This window comes from Lonchura striata, chromosome 8 (assembly GCF_050655825.1).
Source record: "Lonchura striata isolate lonStrDom1 chromosome 8, ASM5065582v1, whole genome shotgun sequence".
NCBI lineage: Eukaryota > Metazoa > Chordata > Aves > Passeriformes > Estrildidae > Lonchura > Lonchura striata.
This window is the reverse complement of record NC_140710.1, coordinates 8,560,125-8,581,602: the sequence shown is the minus strand read 5'-3', so window position 1 is coordinate 8,581,602 and position 21,478 is coordinate 8,560,125. Positions and strand designations below refer to the sequence as shown.

General features: G+C 43.7%; 1 protein-coding gene across 1 annotated transcript in view; it reads left to right on the top strand.

The window, feature by feature from the left end:
- Nucleotides 1-21,478, top strand: part of FOXD2 (forkhead box D2) — a 279,469-nt gene that overhangs the window by 46,789 nt on the left and 211,202 nt on the right. The window contains 1 exon segment of the mRNA XM_085585677.1: nt 1-21,478. This exon segment is cut by the window's left edge and continues 16,186 nt beyond it; it is cut by the window's right edge and continues 51,692 nt beyond it. The gene's annotated coding sequence lies outside the window, so the exon portion shown is untranslated.

Here is a 21,478-nt window from a genome sequence, read left to right as displayed (position 1 = left end):
GATGGGGAAGACCAGTCTGCGAGCAGGAAAAACCCAACCAGCACATCAGCCCTGCCCTAACTCGCTTCCAGACCAGTAGTGACCTGTCTTCCCCAGCTTGCTGTAGGCAAACAGGAATGGCTAGGGAATACTGGAGTCAGTGAACAAATGTAGAGGTCCAGAGGTTACACTGAATTTTAGAGTAAGAGACAAGAAAGAAATTAATATATATATGTGTGTGTGTGTATTTTTTTATATATAAAGTTTTTCATTCTGGAATTGCACTGTTCCTTGTCTGTGATATGCTGGTAGTATACATGTAGATGGAGCATTAAGAGATCAGAAAATTCTTCAAATCTCATTTACAGCAGAACTAGGTACCAAACTGGTTTTAAAGAAGGTTAAATTGAAACTGTTGAAAAGCTGTTGAAGAATTTCTGGCAGAAAACTGGGATTTCAACCAAGAGGATTTGGTTCCCCTGGGTAATTTCTGGTTTTCATCAGACCCTGATCATACAGTCTAACTCTCCACATATCCCCATTGTTCATCAAAATGGGCAAACGTGGAATATTTTTTTCCCTGATAGTTTTGCCAAAATTTCTGTGTAAAAAAAGGAAAGCTGATTATTATTTTTACCATCTCTCCCTTTGTGTGCATAAAGTGTCTATAACAACATGTTCAGTTAGGATATCTCTAGGTGGGCTCATTCCTGTGCTGAATAACCATGGGAAGTAGCAGTGTCCCTCTTGCAGAGCATCCCTCCAAGGATTTGGAGAACAGTTAAGGAGCAATCAGCTACAAGAGGAAGAGGCTGGGAGAAATATGAATTGTGGGGTAAAGCTTGCCTTTGATCGTGGCTGTGGCAGCAAAGCCATGTGCTGTCAGATCTGCTGGGAAGTTGCTGCCAATGGGTGAATAAAAAAGGGATGGAAGCTTCCTTCAGGGAGCAGAGCTGCTGTTCCCAGCACGAGTGCCCCGAGTGTTGCCAGGCAGAGGCTGTGATCACTCATGGCTGGGTCACACTTGATGATTCCTGAGCAGCTCACGTCCCATTCCTTCCTGGTTTTGGGGGAATTTCTTCTGCTCAGCTGGAATCTAGAGGTAGGGTGGGTCCATAAGAACATCCCTGTGTTTTTTAGGTTTAAGTCTTCATTAGGAATCTGTTCCACAAACATCTCTTGCAGGCTGTTTTCAGACAAAGATCCTGCCAGGGTTTTGTGATGCAGGTCACTCCAAACCCAGTGATGTTACCGTCATCCCTGCCCCTCACTTTGCAAATGTTTTTCTCATTTGTTCCATGGTGACTTTTGAACTGCCCCTGTTTTAAGACTGAAATGAGAGAGATAAAATGTTTTTAATTTTAATTAAAACAAAGTTTGTTTTATTTCATTAGCTAGCCATGTTATTTCAGGGCTTGACAGTAAAGTTATATGTTACCCTGTGGGTACTTCTAATTGTGTTACGAGGTTTCTAGTTCATTCTGTCCAGAACAGTTTGACTCCTGTGCTGAGCTCCATCCTCCTGCAGCCTTGAACCAGCACTGCTAATGAAAAACACTCCAGTAATAACATGGGGCTCTCAAGGGCTCCAGATAATTGGGGAAAGGTACTATTAATTTTACTGGAAGGCGAGCCGGCTGAGCTCTGAGAGCCTACTGCTAAAGATACCAAGAAATAGGGCCTGATCACTTTGGAGGAAAGATAAGAATGTGGAAACTGGTCAAAGTAAACCCACAGATAGAGAGAAAACATTCTGTTAGTAAATGTCAGTGTAGGGACATGTCAGACTGAGGCAGCCCTTGCTCTGGTGAATTCCTGTGAGCGAGGCAGGAGGTGGGATTGTCTCCTACCATGCTGTTGGAAGATAAATTCCCAATAGTTCACCTTCTAAGAGACCAGTGGGAAAATAACAAGCTCAGGGTGGAAATTGGAACTGTCAAGGCTTTTCCCCCTGCCTCCTGTATGCAAGAATAGTTCCTGCTCTATCCTGGGACTATTTGGGCCATGCCTGAACACCTGGTCCCTCAGGTGCCTGTGGCAGCAGGAGCACAATACACTTGGAAAAGAGAGATAGGAAACCAAGAGGAGGCTGCTGGGGGTCGTGCTCCCTGCAAAAGCCCTTCCCAATTCATTAGGAGTTAGATTTGCTTAAATCCCAATTGTAAATCCTGGTATCTTGTGCAGTGTGAACCCAGGGAGGCTGTAAAACACTTTTGCAGGGGAACCTGAATAGAGAATTACACCGATTTAGAGGTGTTTTGTCTGCTGTCCCTGGTATAGCTGCTGCTGAAGTTTTGGTGCCTGGAATTTATTTGCTCCAGCAGAGAAGGTGCAAAGGGAGAGGCGTGACAGTTTAATTCTTCTCTTGTGTTCCTTGCACAGTTATAATGTTTTCAAGAAAATATTTAATAGGCGTTTAAGGCTAAATGAATAATGTGTGAAATGGAAGGGTGCTTTGAGGATAGTTGGTAAAGCAGGATAGAAGTTAAAGTTCCCTTACTTTGTCCTAGGGATCAGGACCACAGAAGGCAGATAAGAGCCTAATTTCCAGTAAGCCAGCCCAGTATCTCTGACTCAGTGGGTCAAATCTCTTAATTTCTTTTCTGTCCTATTTGGTGGTGCATGGGGAGGTATTCTCTCAAGCTTGGGTAGTGCCTCAGCTGTCCTGCTACTTTTCCCTCCTTGTTTCTCTTGTTGGTTGGCATTGTAGACTTACATAATTTTGTAAAAATATGAAATTCTTTTAAGTTGCTTGATCCAGTTTGGATTTCCAACTGGATTGCACTGTGCTTAACCTTCAGTATGTTATTGTTTTAGTAGTTTTGTCCAATATGAATAACACCTTATACCATAACATCCTCAGTGGATGTAGAAGGAAGTTCCAGAAAGAGCTAGAAAGGGTTCCAGGAAAGTCAGGCTGTATGGCTTGTTTGATTTTTTGTTTAGCCTCTTAAAGTAGCCAGAGAAGGGGGAATAAAAACAGTACAAAGGATAGGTTTCTGGATAAAAGATATTCCATTGCAAACCCTGTCAACATTAATAACTTGCGTCTCTTCAGTAGTGCCCTGAGCTGTCAATAAGAAACAGGAATCAACCAAGATTAAAACTGATCTGTCAGAAAGCAGATTGTATCAGAAAGATAATAGAATCAAATTAATTTATGATGAGGAGATTTCACAACAGACAACGAGGCAATACTGAAAACCACAGTCCAATGTAATCCCTTTGAAGAAACGTTGTACTTATTACAGCTGTGATGATTGCAAATGTTTGGTTTAAAAGTCTGTGTTGCAGTCTGGAGGAAAAAACCCAGGCTATTTATGGTCTCCAGTTTTTTAAAGATGGGAGCTAAAGAAAATAAGCTTGGAGAAATATGAGCTGAAGCTTAATATTTCCACCTTCATTTAAGAAGGGGTGGTTAGAAAATAGACCTGCCAGCCTGAAGGAAATTTGGATGTGTCAACATTTTGTTGGGTTTTTGAAATTTTTGGTTCTTGGTTGAGATTAAAAAGTCAAAATAACCTGTTTCCAGTGAATAAGAAGTTTTGATGTAATAGTGTCAAAATATTTAACTCTTGTCATTTTCTTCACAAAGATAAACTGCTTCAAAACAATTATCTCATTTGCAATTAACATTTTGACTTGGAAAAGCATGATTTTAAACTCAGTTTGGTCCAGGATACCTCACTTCTGACTGGAAAGTGAAACACCATGTTTCAAAAGGATACTTTTGATTTTATAGCTTTAATTTTCTAGAATTTGCCATATTCTCTTGTTTGGGGAATGGGAGGAGGGTATCACCTAGATTAAACAATAGTTTATGGTGGAGGAGATCTTCTGGTAATGCAAAATTACAGCTATATCTATATCCCCACTTAAATTATTTTAGTGGTTAATGCACATAAAGCAGCCAATGGTTTGAGATCTCCCCTCGTTACTCCCCTTGATCCTGATTTTTCTTTCCCAGTCCATGCCACTGGATAGGGCACACAGTTGGGCTGCCTTTGGAGTGGGATCACTTTGTGTTGTCCAGTGTGATTGGGAAGGTCTATGACTAGTTTTTGTTAGTCCTGGGCTTGCCTTCATTAACCTCACTGAAGGGCCTGCAGGATGGACATGGTGAAATACTTGTTCTCTTCTCTTTCCTGAGCCAAAGCAAGTTTGGTACAACCAAAGCAGGCCTTGGATGTGCCTTGTCTTGCTGCACATCCTGCATCATCCTATTTGGCAGAGGACAGATATCCCCTTTGCTGTATCTGAGTGGGGCCTCTGAGGTCTCAAACAGCACAATACCAACTTTGAACCTGAGATGTGCCAGCACTGCCCTCCCCCAAAGGGGAAGGGGCTGGGTGCTGTTGAGAATTGTGGCAAGGGCTGTTCCCACACCTGTGTGCCTGAGACAGGGGGTGAAACAGCAGGTTTTGGGGGTGGGGTGGTGGTTTAGTTCTGACCAATACCATGACCCAAGGAAGCCCAAACCCGTGGTTTAGGTAGCAAGAGGATGAGGTCTGGAGCTGCCCTTCCCGTGCCAGTGGTGTGTGTGATTCTGTGAGAAGTCCTGCTGGCTCTTTTGGAGCAGGTGCTGCACTGGGAGGAGGCAATGCTCCCTCCCCTTCCTCCTCCACCCTCATTCATCACCCACAAAGAGACCTGTGCTCCAGCTGAATTGAACTTCCTCCAGTGGCTCCAGATGTGTTTTAGGACCCTGTCTCCTTTCACCACCCTGTCCTCTTTTTGCTGGAAGTTTCTGCCATCAGTGTTGCTGGATTTGGAAATCTGTGGCTGCAATCAAATTGAGAGGTGGAAGTAACCAGGACAGAAATCAGAGGGGGAAAATGTGTCCCTTCTTCCTCACCCCCATGTGTTGGTTACAAATCAAAATAAGCAACCTACCTTTAAACTGTGCTTTTAAAGGGATGAAGCCCTTGGTTCCTTCTTGCCTGTGCTGGTGCCTGCCAGGCTGTGTGTGGGCACCATCCGCAGTGCACTTAGCACTGACTCCCCTCCGGCTTAATGACAAGTTCTCACTTTGTTTGTTGCTGTTTGTTTTGTTTTGTTTTTTCTCCTTCCAGCCAAGCTGACATTTAATTCTGCCTCAGCCAGTTAAATATAACCCTGAAACCTGTGGGTGAGAAAATGTGGCTCTCTGTCACGCTCATTTCAGAGGAGCCAATTAGCAATGGTGATCCTTGGGACTTGGCAGCCTCTTCCCAGGCACCTGGCAGCCTTGGCCCTGCCTGTCATTCTTGGGGTAATGTGCTAGGAAATGGTCTCATGGTTTACTAAGAAAAGCAAAACAAACTCCCTCTTCCCCGCCTTTCCAACCCAACAACCTGTGGGCATAATTGATTTGCAAGATTTGCAGTCAGGGATGTGGCTTTGTTGCAGATGAAGCCAGTGAATAGCCTGCTCCTTGCTGGCTCTTTGCCTGATTCTCCTTGGTCCAGCGATTTTCCACATTCAAAAGCATCCAGTTTGGAGGGGCTAATGGGACATAGCTCCTTCTTTTACCTCACCCTTTCTTTTATCAGCTTGATTCTCCTTCCCTCTTTCCCTGCTGCAGTGCTGGCACTATGCCTCCCATGCCTGTGATCTCTGCCAGGGGCTGCTGTCCTCCCAGGTGTAAATACACCTCACACTGTGCTGGGTCAGTCCACAGGGTGTCCAGCCCAGTGCTGTGTGTGGGTCTGCTTGCTGAAGTTGGGAAAAAAGAGATGAGAGTGATTCTTCTTCTTCTGACACATCCTCTATGCTGGAAGGTTAGCAATATGGTGGGGTGGAGTCAGTGATGGGCCTGGCATTGAAGTTATCTTGTCCTCTTTATATTTTTTATTATTTTAACTCAACTTTGAAAGGTTTCTTGGTCTCCAAAATGCCCTAGTAAAGGCTTCTGTTGCTGGTCCCCATTTTCCTGATTTCTTCAGCAGTGACCCCTTTCTTGCAGTACTGTGAGAAACTGGTTAATTTTGTCTCCCTGTGTCACATATGGTTTGTATTCTCTGCAAGGAAAACATCAGAAGCTGTGTCAGTGCAACTGTTCTTTTCTGGGTTTGCAGGTAAGAGGATTAAAAAAAAAAAAAAGCAGGAAAACTTGGCTAGTTTAAGCCACTTATGGCTGGTTTATGCAGATCCTTGCTGTGTCTGAGTCAGGGCACTCTCTCCCCTAACTCCCTTATGCTTTTAGGACCTGCATTTTCATTTGCAGTTTCTACTTCTGGCTTGATTCCTGCCAAGCTGAGTATGGTGCAAGGTGAACCTCCAGGGTGGAGGACACCTGTGCTGTCCATTAGGTGCTGGTGAATGAGGACAGCTGGGGCTACCATCAGCCCTCTGACCTTGTGCAGTTGGCTCCTGGTGGTGATCACTGAGCAGGCCACACAATGGCAAACCAGCAAACAGATGAACATATGATATTCATAAAAGAGCAGGGGTGATTCCCTGTCTGCTGCAGCAGGAGTTGAGGATTAACTCTGTGCTGTTCTCTGGGGTTTAGCTGCTGTCTGTTATCACTTCTTACCTGGCAGTTCCATGTGCTGCCACACATCTGTTCTTGTGTCTTGCTGCTACCTGGCTGTGGAGTGGTGTGATTCAAAATCCCCTGCAGGTAAGGGAGATGGAGAAGGCTGCCTGAAACCACCTGGATACACAGTGCCCACAGGCATTAACTGGTGTGGAGACAGAGTGATGGTTTGAGGGCTCTCTGAAATCACCTTCAGTTTTCAATACATGTGCAGGAATGGCCCAGCATTGGCTTTCTGACTTAAAATGAAGCATGATGGATATCTTGTGAATGGTGCTTAGGCACCATGGTCACTTTTGTGTTTTACAATTGGCTGTGGATTATCTTCAAAACATTTGCAGCAAAATAGTTACTCAAAACAATGTTAGTGCTCTTAGTGCTGAGACTTATTTTCCTTGTGCTCCTTTGATTTTTATCTTCTCTGCATTCTCTGTATGTCACCCTAACAAGTCATAGAGGCTGGACACTGTCCATATCACATCAATACTGAATTTCATTATATACAAACATCAATCTAGCTCTGGGCTGCCTTTTTAAACTGTCATCCAACCTGGTGGTATTCAGTTTCTGTTTAGGTCTGACCGTGGAAAAGCATCGCTTCAAAGCTTGTTCCCCATAATGTTCAGATCAAAACAGTTCCTCTGTGTGTTTATAATAAAAATATATTTTCACCAGCTCTTGGGAGCATTGACATTTTCATCAAGGCAATTTTCTATGGCCCCAATCCATCACAGCACACGAGCTGTTCCATTGGTTCCAATACAACTACTCATTGCTTAAAGTAAATTGTTTGCTTAAAAGCTTGTTGGATCAGGGCCTATAAGCGAGAAAAGATTGCTGATTAGAAAGCACATTTGTTTCTGTTGTGGGATTTGATGGCAAATTAAGGACACTAGGAGGATTCAAAGATTAATACCTCTGTATTTTGGGAAAGAAATACTTTAATACTTTCACATTATCGAGGCCCTGTAATAAACAGAGATTATGCAAATGGGACACTAAACACCAAATCCGAGACATTAATGGGGTTCAGTGAGAGCAAACTGAAGGCAGAATTAATCTCTGAGAGACCTAAATGGCTATTTTCATGCTTATGAACTTAACATACTTTAAACTTCACCTTAATGAAAGACACACTCAGCTCACTGTTAAAAGAGGCACTTAAAAGGTATTAGAGGCATAAGTCCAGCTGTTACAAACTCCAATAAATTTGGATTAGGTCTCCACTGTTTGAGTTACGTGTGTGGGTGCCTGACCTCAAAGCAAGTTGTTGGTTTTTTAACTTATTGATATATAGCATTACATCAGGTTAATTACGCCTCACTGTATTTCATGTCGTCTCGGCACAAGCCCGTGTGCATCGTGTCGTGGGGAGCAGGGATTTGGGAGCCCTTGGAGGGCTGGGGTGTCCTGGCCACCCGCCCACCACCAGCCCTCCCTGGAGATGGATGCTTTGCAGAGGCGGCTGCTTGGTTTTACAGTACACAACTGGCTCCCTGCCCTCCCTTCTCCACCCCACCCCATCCCATATTTTCATTCCCTGGGGTGACTTCCCTTCACCTCGCTCAGTAACAGAGCATATTTAAAAATTTTTATTTTGGTGTGTTGGGACAAAATACCCGATGTTGGGCAGAATTAAGAGTTTGAATTGATGGGGCTTTACAAATTTTGTCTCACTGGATCAAATATTTGGTCCTTGTGCTGTTTTGCTGTGAATTCCTGGCCACCCATGAAAGGGATCGTGCACGGGTAGAGCACGTTCAGATTTACAGCTGCATCTGTGTAGATGGGTTGAGATAACAGCAAACCTTTTGCTCTGAAGGCACTGCAGCCGCCACGACAAAAGAGATGGCTTAAAATTGCATTTCCATTTAAAGTAACACCAAGCAGCCAGCCCAGCCATGTGAGGGAAATATAAAGCTCTGCGATAGGGAGCGAATGAGGAGAGGGGAGAAAAAAACCTGGGTAGCAAGTAACTAAAATAGATGAAGTGGAACAGTTGGAAGTCCCAACTTGAGTGACAAGGGAGAAAGAAGAGATCCAAAGTCAGCACCAGATGACTCCAGTCTCACATCCCATCTCTCTCCCCCTGAGAGCTTTGCCACTGTTGCTGCCGCTTTCCCAGCAAAGGCAAGAAAAAAAACCAGAACGTCTTTTCCAGATTTGGGGGCTGAACGGCCTCACATGTTGACACAGCAATAATTTTTAATGAGAAATTTTTAGTATTTGTGTGGGAGAAGTTAGTGTTGTGTACACAGATGCCTCTCTGGCCACCACACCGTGGTCCGGCCCGGCCGCGTCCCCCTCCGGTCCGGCCCGCGGGGTCCCAAGGCAGATTCCTTTCAGGCGAAGGGAAACATTTAGGATTGCTCACCTTTGAACTGCATGCGATGGTGTTTACCTTGGCAAGACAAAGTGGCAGTTTTACAGATATTAAAAACAGTCCTGAGGGGAATCTGGAGGCCTTCCTATATTTTAATCACCCAATTTAGCCAGCCTGAGGACTCAGCTGGAGGGAAAATGTGTGGCAAATCTTGTTTTGTTTTATCTTTTAAAAAGGAGATTTAACAGAAAATAGCGCAGTGCTAAAACAAGAAGGGAGAAAAATAATGTGCATTTAGTTTTTATTCCCTTCCCTCAGGAAAAAAAAAAAAAAGTGGGAATTCTCATATTAATCCATAGCACCTCCACGCTCCATATGGTTTCTTTTTTGGCATTTCCTGCTGGGCTGTGCTCTACCTCAGCTAACCCCGCTCCCCTTGCCCTCCTTGGGTGCGTTCCTCTTCTAATTTGATTTCTACCTGTCTGGAAAGATGGGTGCAAATGGGTTTTGCCCACATCTTGAGGCAAGATATCTCCTCCCTGCCAACACTCCCTCTTTGTGTGCACAATTAAAAAGAAAATTGGGTGTTTGTGGGGGAAGAGATTCAAAGGAGTCATGAGTGATGTCTGAAGTTATGCTGAGGTCAGGACCTTGCTTATTGATTTTCTAACACAGCAGAACCATGTACAAAAGGAAGGGACCTCCTTGCCTCCCCCTGATCCAAGATACTCCTCCAGCTTGTAAAAAAAAAAAATTAAAAAAGGGAAAAAAAAATCTGTCTGCAAGCAGTCAGGCTTCAACCGGCCTGTCAGACAGCTCTCTGCAGGAACACAATCCATGTTGATTTTACAGAGAAGGTTGTTATCCACATTTCACCACTGATTTATTGTTTTTTAACCAGCTCCTTATGCTAGACTTTTTTTTTTTTTTAAAGGTCCTCTTGCACTTTGTGAGCAAGGAGATTCACTGGTGGTGGGATGGAAGTGAAGGTGCTGGTGCCCTGCTCCTGCCAAGCTGGGCAGGGGCAGGAGGAGTGCTGCCATCCTCCAGCCCCTGCCACCAGCCACCTGTGATGCTCTCCTTAATACTGGGCAGAATTTATAAATGCTGTGGCTAAGGTCCAGTAACACCCTTGGGTCTGCTCTGCCCGTGGGCTGCTGTGGGTGGCTTTGAGAAGGTGAAAGCTCTTCAGTTGTTTCAAGGGTAAGATGGGTATGTTGGAGACAGGTCTGAGGAAGCCCTACAGAATTAAAGTGGCCAAACACGTCCTGTCGCCCACATCTGCAGAATTCATTAGGCAAGCTTGATTGGCCTTTGTTAAACAAAGATGGGATAAGGTTTCATACTTTTTCTGTGGGAGTCAAGCTAGAGTTTCAGGCTGATGATTTAGTCAGGTGTAAGCATGAAGTTTCCAATTTAGAGAAATAAATCTAAAGTGATTTTATTATCCTCTGTTTTACCCTGACACCCTGCTTCACCCCGACTCCCTGTCAGAGCACGCATGACGTGTTTATACAGGCTGCACTGTAATCGACTGGCAGCCAATATAACACGAGACACAAAATGCATCTTCTGCCTAACATAGGCTTTGGTAGCTTCTATATTTCATCATCTTCCTTCTCCTCTGCTGGTAACTCTTCCTTTCTCTGAATCCCTCCTATTCTGCCTGGTAAGATTGTGTGCCCTGGCTCCAGGGAAAGAGTTGTCAGTGTGCCGAGACAAAGGGTTTTGGATCTCCTTGTGTAGCCACAGCTTTGTTTTGCTTCATTCCATGCATCTTCCAGGGAGATCCTTGGATCAGACTAGGCATCCTGTGGCTGGAGTAATTTTAACAAATGTGTGTGCTTGAAACACCCAAAAAAATATTTTTTTTTTAAGTGGGAATTGGTAAAATTTTAAATAGAAAATCTCATGTTTACTTATTGTCTGTGTTAGGAGCAAATATCCTATGAAAACTCTATGTTAAGATTTTGACAGTATACTCATGAAAAAATGTTATGTGATTAAATTGGCTGAAAATACCTGTTTTCAAAAGTTTCTAACAGAGAAAGCAATATAAAAGTACAGATAGCTATGCTGGGGGCAAAAAGCAAACTGCTTTGGCCAGGTTCTCTGATCCCGTTGATTAGGAGCCTGTGCAATTTAGTTATTAGTTAGAACATAAGGACACAAAAAGCAATAGGTCAAATTCATTTCTTCATCTCAGATATATCCCTGTTGACTTCAGTGAAGTTCTTTTAATGATGAATTTGTCCTGCTGGCTCAAAGATAAAAAGAGAAGTTATTTTTGTTTAATATTTCAACAAGGGGAAGAGGTTAGCGAGGGAATTTGGTTTGCACAAGTTGTGTTTTTCCATGAAGTTTAGCAAGGGCAGCCACCACCTAGCCAGCTCTGTTGTATATTTGTCTTTTTGAGGGCTGAGTGCTTTCTCTATGGACTCTCCCAAGCCCTTGCAAGGCAATTTTTGCCAGACTCAACTCGCAAAGGACACTGAGCCATGGTTTGTTTGTGTTCCTGCCAGCAGTGTAGGGAGCTGCCCTCCTTCAGGTGCCTGCTGATCTGATTTCATCTGTGCTAAGACTTTGGGAGGCAGAGCTGTGTCTGTCTGTTGTCCCTGGCACCGCAGCAACTGAGTGCCACCAGCTGGTGCTCCCAGTAATGTGCCTAACCCTGGTCCCAGTGTGACTGAGCTTTTCCTGGGTGAGTCTCTTGTTGCTGGGCTTGTTTGCCTTAATGTACAGTTTTGACTGACATGATGTCCTTGGCTGTCCAATACTTTTGTGCTTTAGCAGGAATGAGTTCAGGTTTTTTCCACCTCCATCAGACTGTCCTGGCTGAGGGCAGAATAGGGAGAGAGGCCAGGACTCCACAAAACCTGTGAATGCCTTTGGAGACTGTGTGAGGCAAAAGCCAGCTCCAGCCAGGCTGTTTCTGCTTGTACCTAGACAGTGTGGAAGAGAGGATTGCATATTCCCCATTCAAGCCAGACCAGGACTCTGCATGTATCACAGGGAGATGAATGAGGAGGCTTGGATTTCTTGTGGGACCAAACTCTGGGTGAGCTTGATGATGTGGGAATCCCTCTGTACTCCCTGGAGCAGACAACTTGTGCTGTGGTGTTTGGCTGTTGTGATGTGTCTGCATGGCTGTTGAGCAGTGTGGGTTGAGTTTATGGATGCCGGACAGGTGTTCATGGAGAGTTGTTTCACCACGTCATTCTTGCTCCAGGGAAAGTGGCCTCTTGCCCAGGCAAGAAGTCAAAAGCTTCACTGGTCACTGTCCATCCTGGAGTTCAAGGCACCTGGCAGGTTTCTTTAAGCCTTGGCTAACAATAGCCTCTCTGCTCTGAGCAGTATTGCTTTTAAACCTGAGAGGAAAATGTTTTTACTGAAGGGAAGGAAACCTTTCCTGTGCTCTTCTCATTCTTGTATCCCTGGGTGCTTTCCAGAGTCATTCAAAACCATTGCAGCTCAACAAATGGAAACACCAAGTCGCGCAGTGTGTGGTTTGGCAAACTTCTCAATCTGAAGTAACTTTAGGGAGACCCCAGCTTTCTCCAAGGAAAAAGGCCCTTTAAATTATAATGCTTCTGGAAAAGAACTACCATTTTTTGAGATGCTAACCTGAGTGTCGTTAGTGACACAGCAGTGTCGCTTTGTTTCCCTTTTGGTCCGCTGTCCCCTGTGTTGGCCACTGTCCATAGGCACCTTTGAGAAGGGCCTCAGTGATGGGGGAACTGGGAGAAAGTTTCTCAGGAGAATGAGCTTAGGTCTTGCCTGTGCTTGCATTTATCCATGATGAATGCTGCTATTCATCCCTCAACTCCTATAGCATGTGGAAATCTGGATGTAGGATGAAATTCCATTCAGGTATGGAATTTTGTTGTGTCCTCGTTCCTTGATAGGAGGTTTGACAACCATTCCCGGATCTCCTAGCTGTGTAGGCCTCGTTGCGTCTCTACCTAGGACAAAAGACTTTTGGGACAAAAAGAGGGAGAGCAAGAAAGCCTAGAGAAAACAGATGTGAGGGGTTGAATGACAAGTTAGAGGTTCAAACCTTGATGTAGCCACATGGCTGTGAGGAAGAAGGCTGAGGTAGGAACTGGCAGCATATTTATGTGGTACTCCTCTGCATTGACCCAATGTCATGCCCTCAGCATCTCCTGCTGTCCTGCTTCCTCCTGCCTTACCCAGTAGCCCCCATGCCAGCGTGTCCCTGCTGCCACTCAAGTGGACGAGCATTGGGCTGGGAGACCACACGTGAACTTCTTGTGAGGTACAGATGTTACAGAGTCAATTCCTGGCCACCCTTGGTCTAGGAGGGACTTGGGTTTCCAGTGCCCCAGAGAAGCAGGAAGTGCAGGAGACATGGATATCATGAGAAAAGAATCGATAGTCCCCCCTCAGCCTGACCAAATATTGGTTTTGCCATTCAGTTCGTATCGTTTTTCAGTGCCTCGCCAGCCCTCGGGGTGGGAGCTCCTGCTTGCAGCCCCACCAAAGGTGATTTGGGAAGGGAGGGATGCAGAGGGACCAGACCTGCCACTGGGCAGGGTGAGGACAAGGAGCAGTCACCTTCTAAGCTGATCTTGGCTGGGGAGGGCAGCTTTTGTCACCCATTTCTTCCCCAAACCTCCAGCACCATCCCATTACTAATGCTATTGAGGGAGCTTACATTGGAAGAGATTTATGGTCTTGCATTCCCTGTCAAGTGCCCCCCACTGTGCTATGACTCTACTCTGTGTTTAGGGTTTGATATAAAATCCAGAGAATGCAAAGGATCTTCCTGGCTTTCGTCAGTTTTGGAGTAGACAATTTTCAAATCCAATCATTAATAAATGCAGCAATTGGCAACCACAATTCAACCTTCCCCAGCAATTCCTGCTACCACAACTTTGCAGGAGTGCTGCTATCCAAACACTCACAAATTATGATTTTTAACTCAAAATTGTATCTTCCACTGCTGGAGGTAAAACTATTAATATATAAATAAAAGCTAATTCTGTCCTGGTTGTTTTTCTTCATGAGGTCACCAGTCCCTGAGGAATTATAAGCAAAATAGCAGAGTGCCTAACAAGAAATAGAAAAAAATCATCTCTCATGGCATGAAAAAGAAAGATGTTTGGAATGTTTTTAAAGGATGTTCTTTAGCTTTCTTTGGTTGCAGCTTCTACCACATATATTATGTTTTCCTGGGATTGGAAATGATGGTCTTCTGTTGCTGCTGCTAAAAGCTAGACTTGCTGGGAATTATGTAGCCAGTTAATATTTTTTTTTTAATTTGTTGCTGATTTATATATTGATATAATGATGCAAACCCACTTTGAATCCCCATTAAAACAATAATTTACAACAATTCTGCGGTCTCAAGGAAATACTGACTTGTCATCTTCACAAATCTTTGGCTTAATTTTAAGTTATGTTACCTGATGGGAAAATAGTCTTTATAACAGGATGGTGTATGGACTTTTTTTCAGACAGCTTTGGGTAGTATTTCTGTATAAACCAAAAAACCAACTAGCCTTAAAAAAACATCAGAACACCAATAATTTTCAGAGTTGTGTGTGTGTTCATATGATGTAAGCCACCTGTTGCAAAGAAAAACTAGGCTGATTTTCAAATTCTCATCTGTATTTTGCACATCTGGATGCATTGGTTTTTTCTTAGCAATGCTGCACGTTAAGGCAAGATGTTTCATTCAGGGAGTATTGCAGTGGTGGAGCAGGTACCAGGAAGGCTGTAGGATCCCCACACCTGAGGGCTTTCAATACCTGCTCTGCTCTTGGCAATAACCCTCCTGCAAGGGGGAAATGGGACCAGGCAATCTTCTTTTACCCTTTCCAGAAAACACATCCATGCTGCCGTGGTGCTTTTACACCTTTTCCAGGGCTGTCTTCTGTTGTGTTGTGGGGCAGTGCTGTCCCAAAGCAGCTGCAGGCTGACTCTGACCTCAGGGACATTGGAGATCCCATCTGGAGTGTGGATGTGTTAAATGCACAAGACTGAAGTCATGCTCTTTCAGTCAAAGGTGTTTGTGACACAGGCACAAAAGCCTGAATTTTGCCAGTGTAGGCATTTTGCTATGGCATTTTAGTTGGAATAGCCTGGGTTTACTCTCCAGGCAGAAAAGAAAAACCCTTTAAAGAACAACTCAGTCTTTCAAAATTAGCTGGCCCTAGGCAATGGGGAGACTGAGCTGCCCTGCTTTCTGTTCATGGATAAGAAAGCACCCACAGTGGTCGTTGCTGTGTTTTATGGGACCACAGATGAAAATAAGGGTATGAATTCTGGGCTTGGACTGACCTTCTCATGCCATGCCCCTTCTGCTGTAGACTGTCAGAGTAAGGAGTGTGAAAGTCCTAAGCCACACTGTTCTAGGCTGTCACAGTGTCCATGACCAGGCATGGGGACAGCTGAACTGTACCAGGTCTTGTGGTTGGCTTTTATTTGCCTGCCTGGGCTTTTAGCCCACTGTACATAGGGCCCATATTTCAGGATAATCCTCAGCATCATAAAGTTACCTGTGCAGGTGGGACCCAAAGGGAATATTAGAACAAAGCAGGGGAAAAAAATAAAGGAAAAAATGTACCTGTTAGGCAATGTGAACCTTTGTGCAGCCTTCATTAGTACCAGCAGGGTTATAGTTACTTTTAATCGTTAAACTAATTCTACTAGTGCAAACTTTCAACTTTCGCCCATTTAAATTGGAAAGGTCTTTAAAATATTTATTATTACTTTAAATCATGCCATGTAAGGTCAAAGCAGAAGCATTTGTTGGATTCATGCAGGATCCCGAGTTGTTTTCTTACCTGGAGGTTGAGTCCTGGTGGAAAGGTCTGTGTTTCTAATTTTGCTGTGCTATTTGGTTACTATGAGATGATGGGAACACCATTATGGCTGTGCTATTTTCTATTTCTTAATTGGTTGCTCATACACAGGTCTGGCTGGAGCTGAAAATCTCAGGGAAAAAGCCATTAACACCTGCATGTTTGACCTGCAGTTTATAAATCAGAACATATGTTTTCATATTTCTAGCCCCCAAAACAGCGAGAAATGTGTTAGTGGACATTTGCAGCACACTCCGATGCACGTTGTCTTCCCAATGTCAGCAGGCCAGAGTGTCAAAAGGTATAAATCATTGCAATTACATGGATTTTGCCTGAGGTCTAGCCTTGATTGATGTCTCTCCTAAATAAGATATTACTTGGGATGTGAAACATGCACACCTCTTAACCTGCTGTATTAGGCCTGCAAAATGCCGCTCTTGCTCTGTGTGTGTGTCGTGCATTTAGCAGTCTTGCTGGAATTCTCCGTGTTGTTTGAGTGATGACTGCCAATCTGGATGGTTTATTTAGCTTGCTATTGTGGAAAACACTTCAGCAGATAGTTGCATCCGGTGGCAATCCCTGTTGAAATTGGCAAGGCTGACTTTAGCACTTGCAGTTCATCCCAGTTTAGCTGAATGGGATCATTTACAAATCCTGTGAAAGCGTAGTGGGAGAAATGCTCCCCTCTTTCCAACCCAAAGCAGACCTACCTAAACATTGCCCTGAGCTGCCCAACTCATTCTGTCCTTCCCTCTTGTGACGAGAACACCTTCTGCAAAATGGCACCCTGCTCCACTTTCATCATCCCTTGGAGTTGTTCCTGGTGCTACCTGACGCTGTAAGAAATCCAAAACTCCTGCAGGTTTTCAGTCTTTCTAAAACTACTGGGTTTTTATATGAGGTGGCCCAAGGAAAATGTGCTTGTAGGATTGGCTGGAAAAAATCAGGGTAGCAACTCCTGTAATTTGGATCAGAGCTGGAGAAGTGGGATGACTTTTTCAGGGTGATGTCTTGACATCACACCACAACTTCAGGAGAAGAAAGATTGGGCCTTGTCAATCCCAGATCTGAAAACTTTCATTGATAAGAAAATGGCAATTTGCATTAGCAATTTGCATTATATCCAGATTTGGTTTTGTATTTAGGTTGTACATATCAGAAATATTCCCAACTAATGGATCAGTGGATCACAATTTAAAAAAAAAAAAAGTATGTATTTTTGTGTATGGAAGGAAAAGACATTAACAATCTGCTTGGTAATATTATACCTTTAAAAAATTTTGACCCCTGTTGTCCTGTTACTTTAGATAACAAAGATGCTAGTTTTTTTAGAGCAAGAATTTAAACAGAAGAAAAAATAAATTACTTTAGGTTGGTGTTTTTTTTTTTTTCCCTTTTTCTACAGTAATGGTACTTACTTGAAAATCATTTTAATGGTTAACTTACCCTTTAAGACCAAAAGTTCTAACTTGAGTCAATGTACTTAGCTCAAAATCCCTGTAGAGATTCAGGTTTCTTGCTCGAGCTGCCTGGAGTGGTGAGTTCAGGCCTTTGCAGCGATTGTCAGCAAGGAGAACATTAATGGAGTATTAGAAAAATGAAGTCCTCGACCCCTCCTCCCCTTCTGGCTGGTTGTTTCTACATGGTGGGAAGGAAAACATTTTCCCCGTCAGCCATTTACTGTGCAACAGGGGGAAACTGTCAGCTTGCTATGAGCAAACCCCTGCAAGATAAGTCAAAATGATTTACCCTGTAAATAAAGTGGGCTGTTTTCTTTACTTGGAAGAATTGCCCATGTGGCGAGACTTCCTATGGGAGGGGATGTGGTTGGCCCTTCGCATTTATCCACTGTGTTTGTCTTTTTTGAAAAAGCAACACTGGAAAGATTAACAAGTCTGTCACTGAAGGAACTGATATATCAAAGCTGTGGAGACAAAGCAGGCCATTCATTCCTTACGTTTCTGAAATCTCACTTCCAGTGCAAACCAGGTCTTCCCATTTAGATGCAGATGAAAGGAGGGATTTCCCTCTTCCTCCTTCTCCCCAAAGTCTCAGGGATTTTTATGTATTTATGTGTGCACACACATATATATATACACACATTTGTGTATATGTGTGTCCATATGCACATGTTCATGCTGTGCTTTGCATTGGAGCCCTCCCAGGCTGGGGAGTTATTTGCCACTCTGGGAGAGGCCACCAGGATGCAGGGGATGGGAGCAACCTCAATGTACTACTAGACTTGAAGGATCACTATTCCCATGGATAGCCACAGAAATTTAGGATTTATCAGTTTGGTTTTTTTTTTTTCTTTTTTTTTTTTTAATTTAACCATGAGAGGGCTTGGCAGCGAGGAGGGATATAAGAGAGGAACATTGATGTAGAAAGGGACTGGATGTCTCGAGAGCTCCCCAGGATTTATGGTACATGGAACATATGCACACAGATCATATTGATTAGGGTGTATGCACTGGAGAGGAAAAAAATTATTTATCTTGTCAGGTTGCAGGATGTTTTGAAATTTCTGATGCAGTGTTGGGTTCACATCATCATTTCTAGGGAGAAAGGAGGAGCATATTAAGGACACCCTGTAGATGTGGCAGTCCCAGCTTGTAATCATTGCTTGGCAGATGGCCATGCTTTCTAAAAACATAATTTCAGATATTTTAATTTGTTTACTTTAGCTGCTCACCTGTGTGTATATGTTCTTCCACCTAAGGCAAAGAAACAAATGTGTGTGGTTTTTCTCCCAGTGCCAGAAATAGTGCTTTTTAAACTCTGATGTGCATAAACAGCTGGTGTCCAGAGAAGGATTTCAGCGCTGAAAAAACCCCAACAACCCTATTTAAAATTGCCATATGCTTGTAAGCATATTCAGCAGAGGCAAGAGGATGAGTGCAGCCTGCTTCTCAAGGTGTCACTTCTGTCACACGGGAAAAAGCCCTCTGCTGAGAGGTGCTGCATCCCCAGATGTGCTTGACTCCATCTGGAAGGCAAAATTCTGCTTTCCAAGGACTCCTTTTTCCATTGGCCTGCAGAGCCTCAGCCAACTTCCCCTACACCCTTGTTTATGCCTCAGGCAGGGCAATGCACGTGTCCCAGGCTGGGGAGGTGTTTCCTTGATGGTTGTTGCTGCTGGAGAATGTCACCCAAACAGGAAGGTTTTGTGTGTGGTGCTGCGGCAGGTACTGACCCTTCTCTGTACCAGTGGGGTAGGAAAGCCCTCTCTCTCTACAGGGAAAGCTCATACACAGCACAAAAATATTCAGTGCTGTGTCAACGCTGGACCTTTATTTATTGCACCTCAGTCAGTGCAAACTTCAGTGACAGGCTTTTATATGACCTTGGGCGATATTCTTACCTGAATAAATGGAAAGTGTTTCTCTTCTGAACATCTGGGGTTGTATTTTATATAAAATATGTACATTCTGGAGAAAACAGTAAATATGGCCGTGAACTCCTGAGATCAAGTTTCTTTATCAAACATGCACCACTTTCCCCAAGGAAAAAAAAGAAGCCCAGAAAAATGCTGAAGCTTCCCTGTACAAATGACAATAAAATATGATTGCCAGGCACAATTCCATCAAGTTTTACAACAATTGCTTTTGAGCTGTTAAGTATGCTGTGCTTTAGTCAAGGATCTTGTGCTTTTGTACACAAGCCTCATGTTTGGTGACATTGAACCTTCACATGCAGATACTGATTATTCAAAAAGGGGGGGAAGAAAGAAAACATGGGAAAGCTACTTTACATTTGTACTGCAGATTGTTCCCTTTTATCTGCAATCAGAACAAAGACTCACTCAGTTTTTATTACAGTCCTCTTGGAGGCTGTTAGCTACAGTGTGAACCTCTCTGGGGTTAAAGTGTAGAAAAATTGGGAGATGCTTGTGGTTTTGACAGAAGTGGAAGATTCCACTGAGAGAAAGGTTGGTACCTCTGTTGGAGAGTAACGGGAGACAGTGTTAAGTGAAAGATGTTAGCTCATTTACAATCACTTTAGTTCAGTTTACTCCCTGAGGTCACCATCCTGCAGAGTTCTGTGCAGGCTTTATGCTTTTCTGCATGAATAGTTCTGCTGGAGTCCTTAGCTTAACCAAATCATTATCCATAAGGATGAGCCAGGGCAGGGTGAGGGAGGTGCTGCTATTGTTAGCCAGGTATACATAATACATACCCTGCTTGTATTGTCCAGAGCTGTGGCTGAATACCATGGATTTCACTTGGAAGTATTCCTGGGTTATTTTATTGTTTTTTTTTTTTTTTCTTCCCAGCTTTTCCATTAGACCTTTTATATTTCCCTCCACATTCAGCACTTTGGCACCTGCCTGTGGGAGCAAGCTTCTGCAACAGGTGCCTTGGTTACTGGTTAATATACCAGTGGTTTTGGCCAAAACACCTGCTGATGAGTCAGGAAAAATGTCAAAGAGCTGACTTTTAGTTGCTGGGTTTGCTTTAAATTTTTTGGCTCTGAGAAGTTTTTTCTCGAGTAAGAAGAGAGTGAGAAGTCATTGCTGGCTGCTGTTCCCATCTGGGGAGGCAGCTGACCTCTGAGTTACTCGGAGTGAGTGGGCACAAAGCATCCTGGCACCTTTTTCTGTAGCCTGTCTGCACAGGGGAGGGAGAGAAGGCAGCTTCCAGGAGGTTGCAGGGCTGGGCTGGAGGAAGGGCATTGTTAATGCCTGAATCCCTCTTCCCAACACGGCTTGCAAGGAGAACATAGCCATGGAATAAATTCCATGGGAGTCTGGGTGTCTGAGAGAGCTCAGAGGAAGGCTACTGTTGGCCCAGGAAAGCAGAAGCTGCTGCAGTCACATGTAAATCCACACTGGATGTCAGAATGTCTATCCATGGTAAATGGGACCTTCCTGACCATGCTGACAGCTGAAGGGGTGGGACCAGGAAGGTGGAACCTACCTGGGTCACACAAGGATTTGAATGGCAGGGTTACTTTGAATGGCAAGGTATCATTTATAATTCTCTGTTCCTGTTTCCTAACTCTGGCTGCCCAAGGATTGATGGACCAGCCCCATTTGCTTCCCACCAGCCATTTTAGTGAGGGTAACTTAAAAAAAAAAAGAAGTTAAAAGGAGCGGTGCTTTCAAGCTGTTGTCTCAGAGTTATAGGACTCAGAGACAACTGGTGAATGTCATCTTAATTCTGTCAGTCATGAGGGGCAGAGAATAAGCAATAATTTTTCTTGCCATGCCTCAGTTTCCCTTGATCATATTTAACATGCACATGCTTTCCCCATCTAATGCTCAGGGTATAATGACATTGTTAATTAGTCCCATGTTTTATGGCACTGATTCAGGTACAATATTTCAGGAAAGGGTGGCTAACAATTGGTTCCGGACCCCTGTTAATGAGCTGCATTGTGTTGTAAGAAGGGGTTAAAACCATACAGAAAAAAATCACCTCCTTTGTAACCTTTGTTTCAAAATCTTGACAACCCAAGGATGTTTGCTTTTCTCCCTGAAGGTTAAATTGTCCTAACAGGTGCTAATTTTGTGTTTTCTTATGGAGATTTGTCCATATTAGAAGCAACTGTGAGCAAACAAAAAAGCCAATTAGAGTGCAAGGGTATTCTTCCTCCTCCTTGTTTCAGTGTAGTCCCCAGCTATCTTTATTGGTCACCTTAAGCCATAGACTTATCCTTTCAAACCTTCTTGATATTCAGTAGACTTGTGCCCTCTTTGGGGAAAAAAACATCCTTTTAATGTCATGGGAAAAATACTGTCATGGGCAAGTAGATGATCCATGCTAACTGGGGTTTGTCATCAGCTTTGGCAATCTGTGTAGCAGGGTTTGAGATTAATGGAGCCAAAGA